This window comes from Pelodiscus sinensis, chromosome 6, assembly GCF_049634645.1.
Source record: "Pelodiscus sinensis isolate JC-2024 chromosome 6, ASM4963464v1, whole genome shotgun sequence".
NCBI lineage: Eukaryota > Metazoa > Chordata > Testudines > Trionychidae > Pelodiscus > Pelodiscus sinensis.
Genome location: NC_134716.1, coordinates 79,050,716 through 79,063,820, shown reverse-complemented (window position 1 = coordinate 79,063,820; position 13,105 = coordinate 79,050,716). Strand labels below are relative to the sequence as shown.

General features: G+C 45.6%; 1 protein-coding gene across 2 annotated transcripts in view; it reads left to right on the top strand.

The window, feature by feature from the left end:
• VCAN (versican) overlaps positions 1–13,105 on the top strand; it is a 158,352-nt gene that overhangs the window by 30,374 nt on the left and 114,873 nt on the right. The window lies entirely within an intron of this gene.

Genomic DNA, 13,105 nt, shown 5'->3' with positions numbered 1-13,105 from the left:
TCAGTGAGAAATAAATAATAATAAAAAGGAACTATTTATTTGATCCACTGGAAGTTTGACAGGGCAAATTATATAACTGCCCTATATACCAAAACATGATGAAATCTTAGTTGGAACCCACTTTCTCCCAGCTTTTCCCAGTAAAATGTGAAGTAATTGTCATGTCAAGCACAAAGCACCTCTTTCATCATAATGGAAGATAAAAGCAGCGGTAGAACCCTAGAATTATGTGCATATGTGTACAGGCAGTCCCCAAGTTACGCGGATCTGACTTATGTCGGATCCGCACCTAGGAACAGGGCTTTTCTCACCCCGGAACTAGCGGGCGGCAGGACCACCCAGACGCGCAGTGGTCCTGCCACCACGACCTCCGGGGCGAGAAAAGCTGCTCCGGGTGTCCCTGGTCTGCTGGGGGGTGGGAGGGGAGGGGAGCGCAGCTAGTGCGCCCCCCCCCCCCCCAGCAGACCAGGCTTTTGTTGTGGACGCCTGGGGTAGAACAGCTGGGGTGCTGCCGGGTTGGTCCTGGGGGGACCTACCCGGCAGCGCCCCAGCTGTTCTGTCCCAGGCTCCAGATTCAGCCGCTGTTGAAACTGATCAGTGGCTGATTCCAGGAAGCTGGGGGCAGAGCAACTCTGCCTCGGGCTTCCTGTAGTCAGCCCCTGGTCAGTTTCAGCAGCAGCGGCTGAATCTGGAGCCAGTTCCGACTTACATACAAATTCAACTTAAGAACAAACCTATAGTCCCTATCTTGTACGTAACCCGGGGACTGCCTGTATATGCCTTGTGCAGCACCCTCTTATATCAGAGTGTGATGCTGAAAGAGAACTTGTCGCTCTGGTGCCTCCTACAGGCCATCTGCCTCTCACCTTTCATAACTCTGGCCAAGTCTCCTGAAATTCAAAATGTCCACATAATAGTCCTTCCACCTCTCTTATGCTCCACTGAAGTGTTCTTATTGGCTCTCTCTCACAGGAGCCTAATTTTCCCCTGCAGTTGTCTAGCATGCCCCTTCCTCAAGAATTGGTAGGGAAACTTAAACCCATCTGGGATTATAGTCTAAGGCTCCTGCATTAATCACTTAAATGTGTTTCTTTAGACATGCTGCTGTTTAACCGGACACTTTCCTTTCTCAAAGACCATGTGTGCTGCTTCCACGTAGCCTTGTGCTTATCATAGCATCTCTTTGGTTCATAAACCTCTGGCTTCTCCCTTCTCTGCCTAACTAATAAGCTCTCTGCTCCACTCAAGCTTCCCTGAAATATGCTCACTGGCCCTCCTTTAGGGCTCCCCTCTTCTTCCACAGTCAGTCCTTTTGTTGCTCTTTGTCTTAAAAGGCTTTCTTTCACTGCATCCCTTTACCAGGGTCTCTGGCAGCTTCCACTGGGGATCTCCTTGCTCCTTGTACCTTGTAGGCCCTACCTCAGTGCTCCCCACACAGGAACCCAAACTGCTCCCTGTGGTTCCTTCCACCTGATATCCTATCTATGTGAACTCTGTCTCAGGGATCCTCTCACCCCTTCTGGAGCCGGAGCCAGATCCTGTTCCTATGTGTTTTCCAACTTGCACAGGAGTCCTGCTTTTTCTCTGTGGTCTCTCTTATCTCTTCTTAAGTGGGTTCTCCACTCTATCTAGCCTTTTCCTAACCCTTTCACAGCTGGAGTCAGTGATTATCATTAAGTTGCCATAATACTATGTGAGCTGATTCTAGATACAAGTCCCAGACAAAGGAGAGCATGCTAGCCTTGAAGGGCCGACGAGCCTGTGATTTTGCACAAGTTAGATCTGGTGAAGAAAATGGGGGAGGAGTAATCACAAATATTTGAATAAAATTCCTGACTTCTCTTATTTTTTTCCTATTCTTTGAAATTTCATTGAAATGTCTAACTATTGAAAAAACATAGCCAGCTCTAAGAGGGAAATCACATTGTTAGTTCTTAAGTTTGCTCTCTGTTGTAGGTATGAGGAGTGCATGTGCTGTTGCAGCTGTTATGGCCTGTCTGAAAGTTTGGCCTTTTGAATGATTCAATGATTTTTTTTCCGTGTTCGCTATTTTATTTTACCTGCACTGTTATTTTAAAAAGAAAACATAAGTCCTTCTAGTTGTGAAGATGAGCTTTACATGTTTAAATGGTCATCTGCCTGTGACTTTTTATATACCCATCATTAGTATAGCACCTGAGCCTCCTTCTCTTTTTCATCTTAAAGGATGTTAACTACAAAGCCTATAAACATCAGACCACTCTACTCTATGTTTTTTGTCAGATCTTATAAACTAAGTGGAGCTGAGGTCACTTCTTGGTTGAGACACTTTTAGAGCCTTTTCTATACTAGGAGGATGATTTAAAATGGCTATTGCCAGTGAAGCTGAACCCATGTTAGTGTGTTACCAAACTTAACAGATTAGAGAGCTATGGAGACTAGCTCTCCAAACAGTTATCTAATAACTGTGCTCATCCGCTTCGGGATGGTATCTCAGGTGCAAGGTGTCCACCAGTATCTAATTACCTGGGCTGTGTCTACATTGGCACCCTTTTCCGGAAAAGGGATGCTAATGAGACCAGTCAGAATTGCAAATGCTGCGGGGGATTTAAATATCCCCCGCGGCATTTGCATGAACATGGCTGCCGCTTTTTTCCGGCTTGGGGCTTTGCCGGAGAAAAGCACCAGTCTAGACGGGATCTTTTGGAAAATAAAGCCTTTCCCAGAAGATCCCTTATTCCTCTCAAAATCAGGAATAAGGGATCTTCCAGAAAAGGCTTTATTTTCCGAAAGATCCTGTCTAGACTGGCGCTTTTCTCCGGCAAAGCACCGAACCAGAAAAAAGCGGCAGCCATGTTCATGCAAATGCCGCGGGGGATATTTAAATCCCCCGCAGCATTTGCAATTCCGACTTGTCTCATTAGCATCCCTTTTCTGGAAAAGGGTGCCAATGTAGACACAACCCTCGAGATTGTCTCTCAGAGGGGCGTCGCACAAATAAAGACTTAACACAATAAATACAGTTCAACCACTAGACTATATTGTTTACAACAAAATTTACCAAACATATACTTTGAATAGACTTATAGGGGGCAGTCCCCTTATATACTACATGACCCTTGAGGGGAAGTCCCTCCAAGGTTCCTATACCTACTTACAGAGTCAGCGGCATGGAGACGATGGTGGTGTTGCTGATGACCTCAAGCCTCTGGCTAATTGAAAGCCTCGAGCGAGGAACTGCCAGGCGTCCCTCGGTGGATGATTCTGGTCCGAAGCTTGGCGACTTCGAGCCTCTGGCTAATGGACAGCCTCGGGCGAGGAACAGCCAAGGTGATCCCACGAAGTGCAGGTTGAGTGTGACGGCGGTAGATTCACCTTCCGCGAATCATCTGGCCTCGACCTCTCTTCTCGCACTCGGGGCGACCGGAGCCGACGATGGTGGACTCTGTATCCTATACTAGCTAAATAAAAACCTAAGCTAAATCGCGACGCACCCGCTGGCCAGACACGATGACGGCTGAATTACTCGAACCGACGCAGCCTGCCGTACAGACACGACGACGATATCTAACCTATTCTAATACCTAAACTAACTAAACTAATCTAAACCTATGTATTAGGTAAGCATGAGCCTTCCGCCCAGCTATACCTAGGACCAGCTTGACCTAGGACTAAGAATTGGCAGTCTCATTCACTCCCTAGCTTAGCCTACAACCTGACGGAACCCGACAAACCCGAAGCAGCCCGACGCAACAACAACTGCTGCATGGCAAAGGCTTAAATAGCCTGGGTTCATGAATATTTATGAGTTCCGTGGTTTGAATTGATTGTTCCTCCAAGAATGCTCTATTAGCATGGTTTTAAATCTATTGGAGGACACCTTTGACTCATACATATTTATGGGCATTCAAATCCTAACAGGTATGCATGTTATTATATTCAAAATCTAACAAACATACCTGTGGACATGTGAGACGTGACATAACCTAAACTCTTAATGGATGCCAAAGAATTCTATCATTTCAAAATGGAGTCGAAGAAGCCATTTTGAAATTAAGCCATATTATACATACTCCATCATTTTACATACATTAACAATGGGTGTGGCCTTAAGTCCTGAGATATTCACAAATCCACTGTACAGGTTGCTACATTACAGACTCTTATCGGGGAAGGGGGGGTTACAATTATACCCAAGCAGTTACATTCCAGCATATTGTTACATGACTTGCTTGATACATTTATAATACATCAACATTGATGTTACATAATTCTGCGTTACAAGTGGTGGTAGAAAAGTTTGGCAAAATTGTCCATTGGCTAGAAGAAATGTTTACTAGTGAATCAGAAATTGGAATTCTTTTGTTTCATTCAAGATAGCGCTAAAACTCTGGGAATGATGGATAAAAGGACATGCAAGTTGTAAAGCAATCTGAAATTCTTCTGGTAGACAGATGTTGTTTATAAATGATCAAAGTTGCTATTGTTAATCATTGTTGTGCATTACTACTCTTTAAATTCCAACATTATTAAATGGGTTTAGTGATATATTAGATAAAGCTAGTAAAATTTGATACACTTGTTAGCTTTACTGTGAAGCAACATAGCTGTAATGAAGTCAATTGAGCTACATAAAAATGTGCCAGCTAAGGACATGACCCACTGTTTCAAGCATTTCCTGATGTCCTATATGAATGGGTGTTCAAAACAGGTACCTCTTAAAAAAATTTTGATTAAAAATAAGAATGATCTAAATAGAACATGCACACATTAAATGGATTATAATCTGACTAACCAGTAGGTCACACAGTTTAACTGTAAAAGGGGAATTGTCACTGAGCAAGTCTGTTTCTAGTGGAGTCCTGCAGGAATCTGTTCTTCGCTGTTGCTTTTTAACATTTTTAGTAATGCCCAGAAAGAAAACAAAATTATTACCCAGAAATCTTGCAGGAAACAAAAAAAATTAGGGGTGTGGTCCACAATGAGGAGACTGTAGTGACGCCAACCAATATAAATCCTTTGGTAAACAGGATCTGGGGGACAAGTGAACAATATTCATGTTAACGTAAAAGTATAGATCTAAGAACAAGCAATGCACACCATGCTTATAGTGTGGGGGACTCTATCCTGAGAAACAATGACTCTGAAAAAGGTTTAGGGGTCACTGTGGATAATCAGCTGAACATGAACTCCCAGTGTAATACTGTGGTCAAAACAGCTAATGCTCTCCAAAGATGTATAAACAGGGAAATCTTGAGTAAGAGTGGTGAGATTTATTTTATCTCAGCATTGTCACTAGTGCAGGGGTCACATCTGAGTAGGCAAAGTGTTTGGCAGGTCATATATGCTTGTTGGCCTGACCTTTTCCTCATGGCAAATTAACCTCTAGGCCAAAGGGGCATGCCCAGGGGCCCCAGCCAATTGGGGAGACCCAGAAAAATGGGTCAGCACTGGTGGGAGGTTGAAGGCTGGATGAAAGGTTACATGGGCTAGATGTGGTCCATGGGGTGTAGTTTGTCCACCCCTACACTTGTGTGATGGCTCTGGAATACTGTATCCAGTTCTGGTTCCCCACAATTCAAGGAAAATGTTGATAAATTGGAGACATTTCAAAGAACCATGAGAAAAAAATTTATACTAGTATAGCAAAAGAAGGGAGTTACTTATTAAGTATAGGACCAGTGTTAATAAGGCCAGTTCAGCCAGAGTTTGTTTGGCCTAACAAACAGAAGGAAAAGGGATGAATTAATTACAAGTATTTTATTATGAGCTCTTCAGTCTAGCTGAGAAAGTCATAAAACCATCCAACAGTTTCAAGTTGGAGCTAGACAAATTCAAACTGGAAACAAAGTGTATATTTTTAGCAGCAAGAGTGATTAACCATGGAAACAGTTTAAGGAAGGGTCATGATGGATTCTTCATCATTCACAATTTTTAAATCAAGTTTGTATTTTTTTAAAAAGATCTGGTGTTGGTACTATTTGGAAGAAGTTCTATGGCAGGTGTTCTACAGGAGGTCAGATTAAATAATCTTAAATCACACATTATAAGTAGTGAACTATGCTGTGAATGAAAGAAATAATTTCAAAGGAAGGAGGGATTGGTCTTTACAGATTATCCATTTACCCTATCAGTTTATACAAACCTGGACTTCGGCTACTTGTCGTGGAAAGTAACCTATACAATATTTAGGGCTTGATTTTTCAAGACCTCAGCAGCCTAAGGTTGAGAGAGGATGTAATTGCATGTCTAATTTGTATGTGAATTTGCTGCAAATTAAGATTAAAAAGGATAACTGGTTGGTAAGCATTGCCTTACTGTCATGCTTACTGGGAAAACCAGCACTCTGCCTGCCTGGAGCAGCCCCTCACCCACGATGTGCTCCAGCCTAGCCAGGCTCATTACACTGCATGAGACCAGCCAGGCCAACCTGCCATGCCGTGGGCTTGGAACACTCTAGCCCAGTGTTTCTCTACCTTTCTTTTATAAAGTACCCGTTTAAAAAAATTGTACCCCCAGTGCCTACAGTTTTCAGACACAATTTTTTTCTACATTGCAACACATTTGTTTAAACAATTTAATCATAGCTGGGTAAGTGATTAAATTTTTGGGTGTAAAAAGTACAACAAAAATTATGCACTATAAAACTTAAAACAAAAATTCAGTTTTCTTCAAATTTCAGTTGTGTTGATGTACTACCCAGACTTTTCTCGAGTACCTCTAAGGGTACTTGTGCCACTGGTTGAGAAACACTGCTCTAGCCCAGCTGGGTCCACTTCGGGTTGCCAGATGTCCGGTTTTGAACCAGACAGTCCAGTATTTGAGCTTTCTGTTCAGGAAACAAATTGAGAAAATATAAATGTCTGGTATTTTCTAAATAAGATGTAATGTAGATTGTGATGAAATGTCAAGTGTGTCTGGTATTTGTGTTGAAACCATTTGGCCAACCCTACGTCCACTGCCCAGTGCGGCGGGCCAGTTAACCAGTTAACATTTTTAAAACAAGATTTTACATCCCTATTGCAAATACATGTGCAAATATACTTGTAGTAAAATGGCCAGTATACCTGGCTGACTTTATATCTACATACTCATTTGCTGAGTCTAGATAAGCAACTTCATGTGACCTTGGGTTTCTGAAGTTCAGCAAATCAGGTCTCTATGGATATGTCTACACTGCAATGCATGGCCTATGGCTGGCCTGGCTCCACTGGCTTGGGCTGTGGAGCTGTACAATTGATGGGTAGATATTTAGGCTTGGGGGAAGGGTCCCAGAGGATGATTCATTTTACCATCTGTAAAAAGTGTGCATAATAATCCATCATTTTGAGATATGTGTGTAAAAATACTATTAAGATGCAGCCGTGTTAGTCTGGTCTTGCTGAAACAAAAGACAGGACTATGCAGCACTTTAAAGACTAACAAGATGGTTTATTAGGTGATGAGCTTTTGTGGGCCAGACCCACTTCCTCAAAGGAAGTGGGTCTGGCCTACGAAAGCTCATCACCTAATAAACCATCTTGTTAGTCTTCTGAGGAAGTGGGTCTGGCCCACGAAAGATCATCACCTAATAAACCATCTTGTTAGTCTTTAAAGTGCTGCATAGTCCTGTCTTTTGTTTTAAAAATACCATGTGTAACCGTTTAAAAAATACCATGTGTAACCCTTATGCCAGGTAGGCCTGGCAGTAACCAGGGCTGGGTTCAATATCTTGGGGTCCATCTCACACAGAACTGGCTCGAGCCCCCACCCAGTAATCTGGGAAATTCACACACCCCTGGGTGCCTCTGAGAGGCAATGCTTCCCCACTCGCAAGCACTGAGTCTGAGTGTAGGAAAGAAACATTTAATGAAACAGAGAGAGAAGTCATACGGCATTAACTTGGGGAAAATACCACAAACAGAGTTCATAACCCAAACATGAGCTAAGTCCCCTCCTTCCCCCAGCCAAGAATCACCTGAAGCCCAAAGAGTCCGACACCCCAAAAATCTCTGTCCCTGGTCCGTGCTACCCAGAGTTCACCCACAGGGTTTCGCTTCCCAACCTGGGTAGAAATGGGGGTGGCGGAATATATAGGGGGCACCTTACGACACTCTGTCACGCTCCACCAGCTGTCTCGTCCCACACCACTGGACACTCTGCTGGTCGCCTGCTGCTGCCCTGATTGTTGTTCCTCGTCTGCTGCCGCTCTGCACCATGCCGCTGATCACCGCTCCTCGCCTGCCATCGCTCCACATCACGCCACTGGTTGCTGTGCTATGCCGCTGATCGCCACTCCACACTGCTAGTCGTTGCTCCTTGCCTGACGCCACTCCGCGCCATGTTACGCCACCAGCCAGTGATTCCCACCAGCCACTCTGCTGGTCGCTGCCACTACACTGGCCGCAATGGATCTGGCTCTCAGCCAAACCAGTGATTTCAGCTCTCCATGATTTCAACTCTTTAGCCACCAGCTGGACTGGCAAAGGACTCCAGCTTCCACTGGACTAGCAAAAGAAAAGACTCCACAGGGAGTCTGCTTTAGGTCTGTCCTTAAAACAAAGGGGGAAAGGTGCAGGCTGGGCTAGTCTCACAGCTCACACCTGGCAGGTATGAGGCAGGCTGACTCAAGCCCTTTAACTCTCCGCCCCAGCTCTGTCCACTTAACTCTGGAAGGGAGGAGGCTTGTTCCTCCGAGACCTCTTACCATGATGGTTGTGTTTCTCCTGCAAGCACTGGTGGCATGTTTTACAGTTTCCACATTTAGGGGTAGCATGATTAGTGACCCCCACAACAGTCCCAAATTATTTACAATTCTCCACATTCCATTCCAACACTGACCCTCCATCAGCCCTGACTGAATGGGATTTACATAGCCACACCTCAGATTCTCTCCTGAGCTGTATTTACATATCAACAGCTAACGGTTAATTACCTTGCAGAGCTAAACAACTGTAGTGGGCACACCCACCCCTCCTTTTAGCTGGCTGATAGCAAGCAGCAGTTCAGCCCCTGCTTACACATGTAAGTGCAAAATAGTAGTAGTAGTATGCTCCCCAGAATATGTTAGTGCATGTTTTAAATGACCCCTTTTGTAGCCTATAAGTTATTAAAATATAACAGTGGGGCCAAATACAATGGAAAAGATAACGAAAAATCACTGCAAAAAAAGTTCAACTGTTTTTTCATAACCCGCCTGGGGGCTCCTGGAGATTTAGGGGGACTAGGCTGGCTGGTGGAATCCTTTCAGATTTCTTGCTCTTGTCTACATCTCACCAATGAATGCCTCTGTCAGCAGCACGCTTCTCCTTGTCTCATTGGATGGAGTGGGGGAAGGGCTGTTTCCATGGATCTTTGTTTTTATTTGTTTCAGCTGCAAGCCTGGCAGACTTTTATGGTGTAAGGCAGTGGTCTCCACCCTTTTTACACCCAAGATCACTTTTTAAATCTCCAAACAGGCGAAGATCTACTGCACCACCCTGCCCCTTTCTTGAAGCCCCGCCCCTTTCTATTCTCCTCCTGTCCATCATTTGCTATCCCCAGCCCTTACTTACACACTCTGATAAACAGTTTATTTTTAAATTATGCGATATATAAAATTAAAATCACGTGTTTATAGTTATGAAATAAATGGTCTGTTTTTTATTTGTGCTATTTAAATCTAAAATGAAGCATTTATAATTATACATTTTGTGGGGACAGAGTTCTGCTGCTGAGGGCAGGGGAGAGAGAACAGGGTGCTGGGAGGGCAGAGGACGGGATTCTGCAGCAGGGGACAGTGTGCGAGTGGGGACAGGTTTCTGCAGCTGGGGACAGGGTGCCAGTGGAGACAGGAATAGGGACAGAGTTCTGTAGCTGGGAACAGGGGAGTGGGAACAGAATTCTGTGGCTGGGGAAAGGGGAGTGGGGACAGAGTTCGGGGCGTGTGGAACAAAATTCTGTAGCTGGGGACAGGGGAGTGGGGACAGAGTTCGGGGAGTGGGGACAGGGGAGTGGGGACAGTTCTGTGGCTGAGGACAGGGGATTGGGGACAAGTTCAGGGAGTGGGGACAGAGTTCTGTGGCTGGGGAGTGGGGTCTGGGGAGTGGGGTGCCAGTGGAGGCAGAGAGTCCCCTGTATCTGCCCCCTCCCAGGATTCCCCCACCCCCAGAGCGAAACCAGCGCGTGCCTGCCCCGGGGCCGACCCGCGTGCGGAGCTTCCCCACCCGCGGTGCAGGGAAGCACTGCATGCACACACCTGCCCTGGGGCCGACCATGCGCAGGGAAGCCCCCCGTGCATGCGTGCATGCCTGCCCGGGGGCTGACCCCCCCCCCGGTGCAGGGAAGCCCCGTGCGCGGAAGGGAAGTTCCCCATGTCTGCGTGCCTGCCCCGGAGCCGACCCCCCAGTGCAGGGAAACCCTTCGCATGCCTGCCCCAGGGCTGACTCACCCCTCCTGTGTGATGCAGGGAGCCGATGCTCCCTCCCGCAGTACACCCGGCAGAGCAGCTAGCTCACTTCTGGAATCACTGGAAGTGGCACTAAGCTGCAGGATTCTGTCCATCCCCGGGAAGCCTACACTACCTCCATTTTCACTGGAGGTAGGTAGTGGGGCTTCTTGGGGGTGGGAGGGAAATAGGGGCGGGGCGGACAGGACACCTCGTGATCGACTGGTCGAGGCCTCGTGATCGACCAGTTGATCGCGATCGACCTGTTGGTGACCACAGGAGTAAGGTAAAAACAGAAAACAAGCATAGGAGAAAAGGTTTCAAATCCTGACCTGGAAAGTGGGGAGAAGCAGCGGTTAAAAAAATAGAGTAAATGTGAAGGGGAAAGAAGCAAGAGAGTGTAATTCACATTTTCCTTTGTATGCAGACCAACCTTGGGTGCAGGCATGATGATGATAATACATGGGAGCTGCTCCCAATGTGGGAATAAGGCCACTTCATTGTGCTCTCAGCCTTTGGAGATTTTATGTTGGCAATCTAATTGATTTGTTCTCTCTGGAATCTGAGCTCTCATTGATTAACCCTGACATACAGCAGTTGTAGAAACACTGTTTTAGTTAATCTTTTAAAAAAACTGCCTGTCTTCTATCTGGATCATTCCTGGAAGCTAACCTCCCAGACTTTCTTTCTAACTGAGCAGGCTGCCCTGTTGCTCCACTGCTGCTCACAGTCTCTGGGTTGAGCTTTCAAAGTGGGTATCTGATTCTGTCCCTAGTACATCTGCCAGGAGTAAAAGGAACAAGGGGAGAACTACTCTGAAAGGAGGGAAGTAATTAGTTGGTTGAAAAGACTCAAGATTTGTGTTCAATGCAGCCCAGGAGAGGAGAGGAGAGGAGAGGAGAGGAGAGGAGAGGAGAGGGAAGGAGAGGAGAGGAGAGGGAAGGATGGCTTTCAGCCACATTTCTATACTCCTGATTTGACACTGGCAAAATGGCTTCTGATGTCAGCTTTTAAACACAAGCCAACAACTGGAGCACTATCCCCCGACACCACCCTACCGTACTTCCTAGTCATGTGAGACGGGCTTTCTGCCACCTGAGCATTCCTCTGCTTGAGAGTCCCTACGTGCTGCATAGTTTTTCAGTTGACTGGAACTGTTTCAGTATGCCAAGGCTGCTGCAAGAGCAAAGATCTCACCGTAAGAATTCAGGGCCACACCCATGTGTAGGGGAGCGAAGTGTAGAGGATGCAGGAGGATGCATAGTGCCATCTATTGCCACTATTCAGACAAATCTAGCCATCCCAAAGGGGTAATTAAGGAGGAACAGCTTATGTGTAGGGATGTAAATTCCCAGTATATTTAGCTGATTAACCCTGGAGCAGTTCTCCCACCTGCAGCATGATGCAGTGGGCCTTGCTGGGCTGGAACAGACTCCCACCCACAGTGCCACAGGTGGGCGATTGATCCAGCCTGGCTGGGCCCACTGCTCCCAGTCTAAGCCGCCGGTTAACCAGTTACCAGGTAAGCATGCCACTAAGGCAGTTGCTTACCAGGTAACCAGTTAACTGGCTAATCCTTTCCATCCATAGTTGTAGCAGTTGATCCACTCCTGTGGCACACTGGTAATTAATGCCATGCATATTCCTGCCTGGGCCATGCAACACGGTATCCAGACCACTCACACTGTGAAGACCTATGTGAGGATTCAGTTTGTGACCAAAACCTAAAACGAAGGACACAAATGAAGTATTCATTCAATAAACTTTAAAGACTGTATGGCTGTGTCTAGACTGGCAAGTTTTTCTGCAAAAGCAGCTGCTTTTATGGAAAAACTTGCCAGCTGTCTACACTGTCCGCTTGAATTTCCGCAAGAACACTGACTTCTTACTGTCTGAAATCAGTGCTTTTTGCAGAAATACTATGCTGCTCCCGTTCGGGCAAAAGTCTCTTTTTCGCAAAGCTTTTGCGCAAAAGGGCCAGTGTAGACAGCTCAGATTTGTTTTGTGCAAAAAAGCCCCGATCGCGAAAATGGCAATTGGGGCTTTTTTGCGCAAAAGCGCATCTAGATTGGCACGGACGCTTTTCCGCAAAAAGTGCTTTTGTGGAAAAGCGTCCATGCCAATCTAGACGCTCTTTTCCGCAAATGCTTTTAACAAAAAACTTTTCCGTTAAAAGCATTTGCGGAAAATCATGCCAGTCTAGACATAGCCTATTAGTCTCTCCTGTCATATACTTGACTCTATAATCTCTAGTTTATGATTCTTTATTTGTGATACATATGATTTCAACAATAAAAATGAGATGGTCATAGATTTGTGTGGCACATAGTTAACTTTGGGACAAAAACTAGACACGTTTAAGAGGTTTGTCTACACTGCTCCTTAATCAGGACTGTGCTTACCACACAGTTGAGCACTTTGTTTGCTTCCCCACAAGGCCAGCTCTTCAAATCTTTCCCCCCAGTCCTCTACACTTTCGACTAGGGATGTTAAAAATTGTGTATTAGGGTAATTGTTTAACCACTGAAAATCTCTGCAGTATAAAGCTTAGCCCTTGCCCGCCTACCTCCCTCGGAGAAGGCTTCGCTGAGTGTAACTTACCATTAACTGATAAGCTTCCGTTTATCAGTTCAATGGTTAGTCATGAACACACAAAAATCCCTACTTTGGGAACCTAACGTTGATACAAATCCACAAAGTGACTGCCCCAGCTTTTTAACA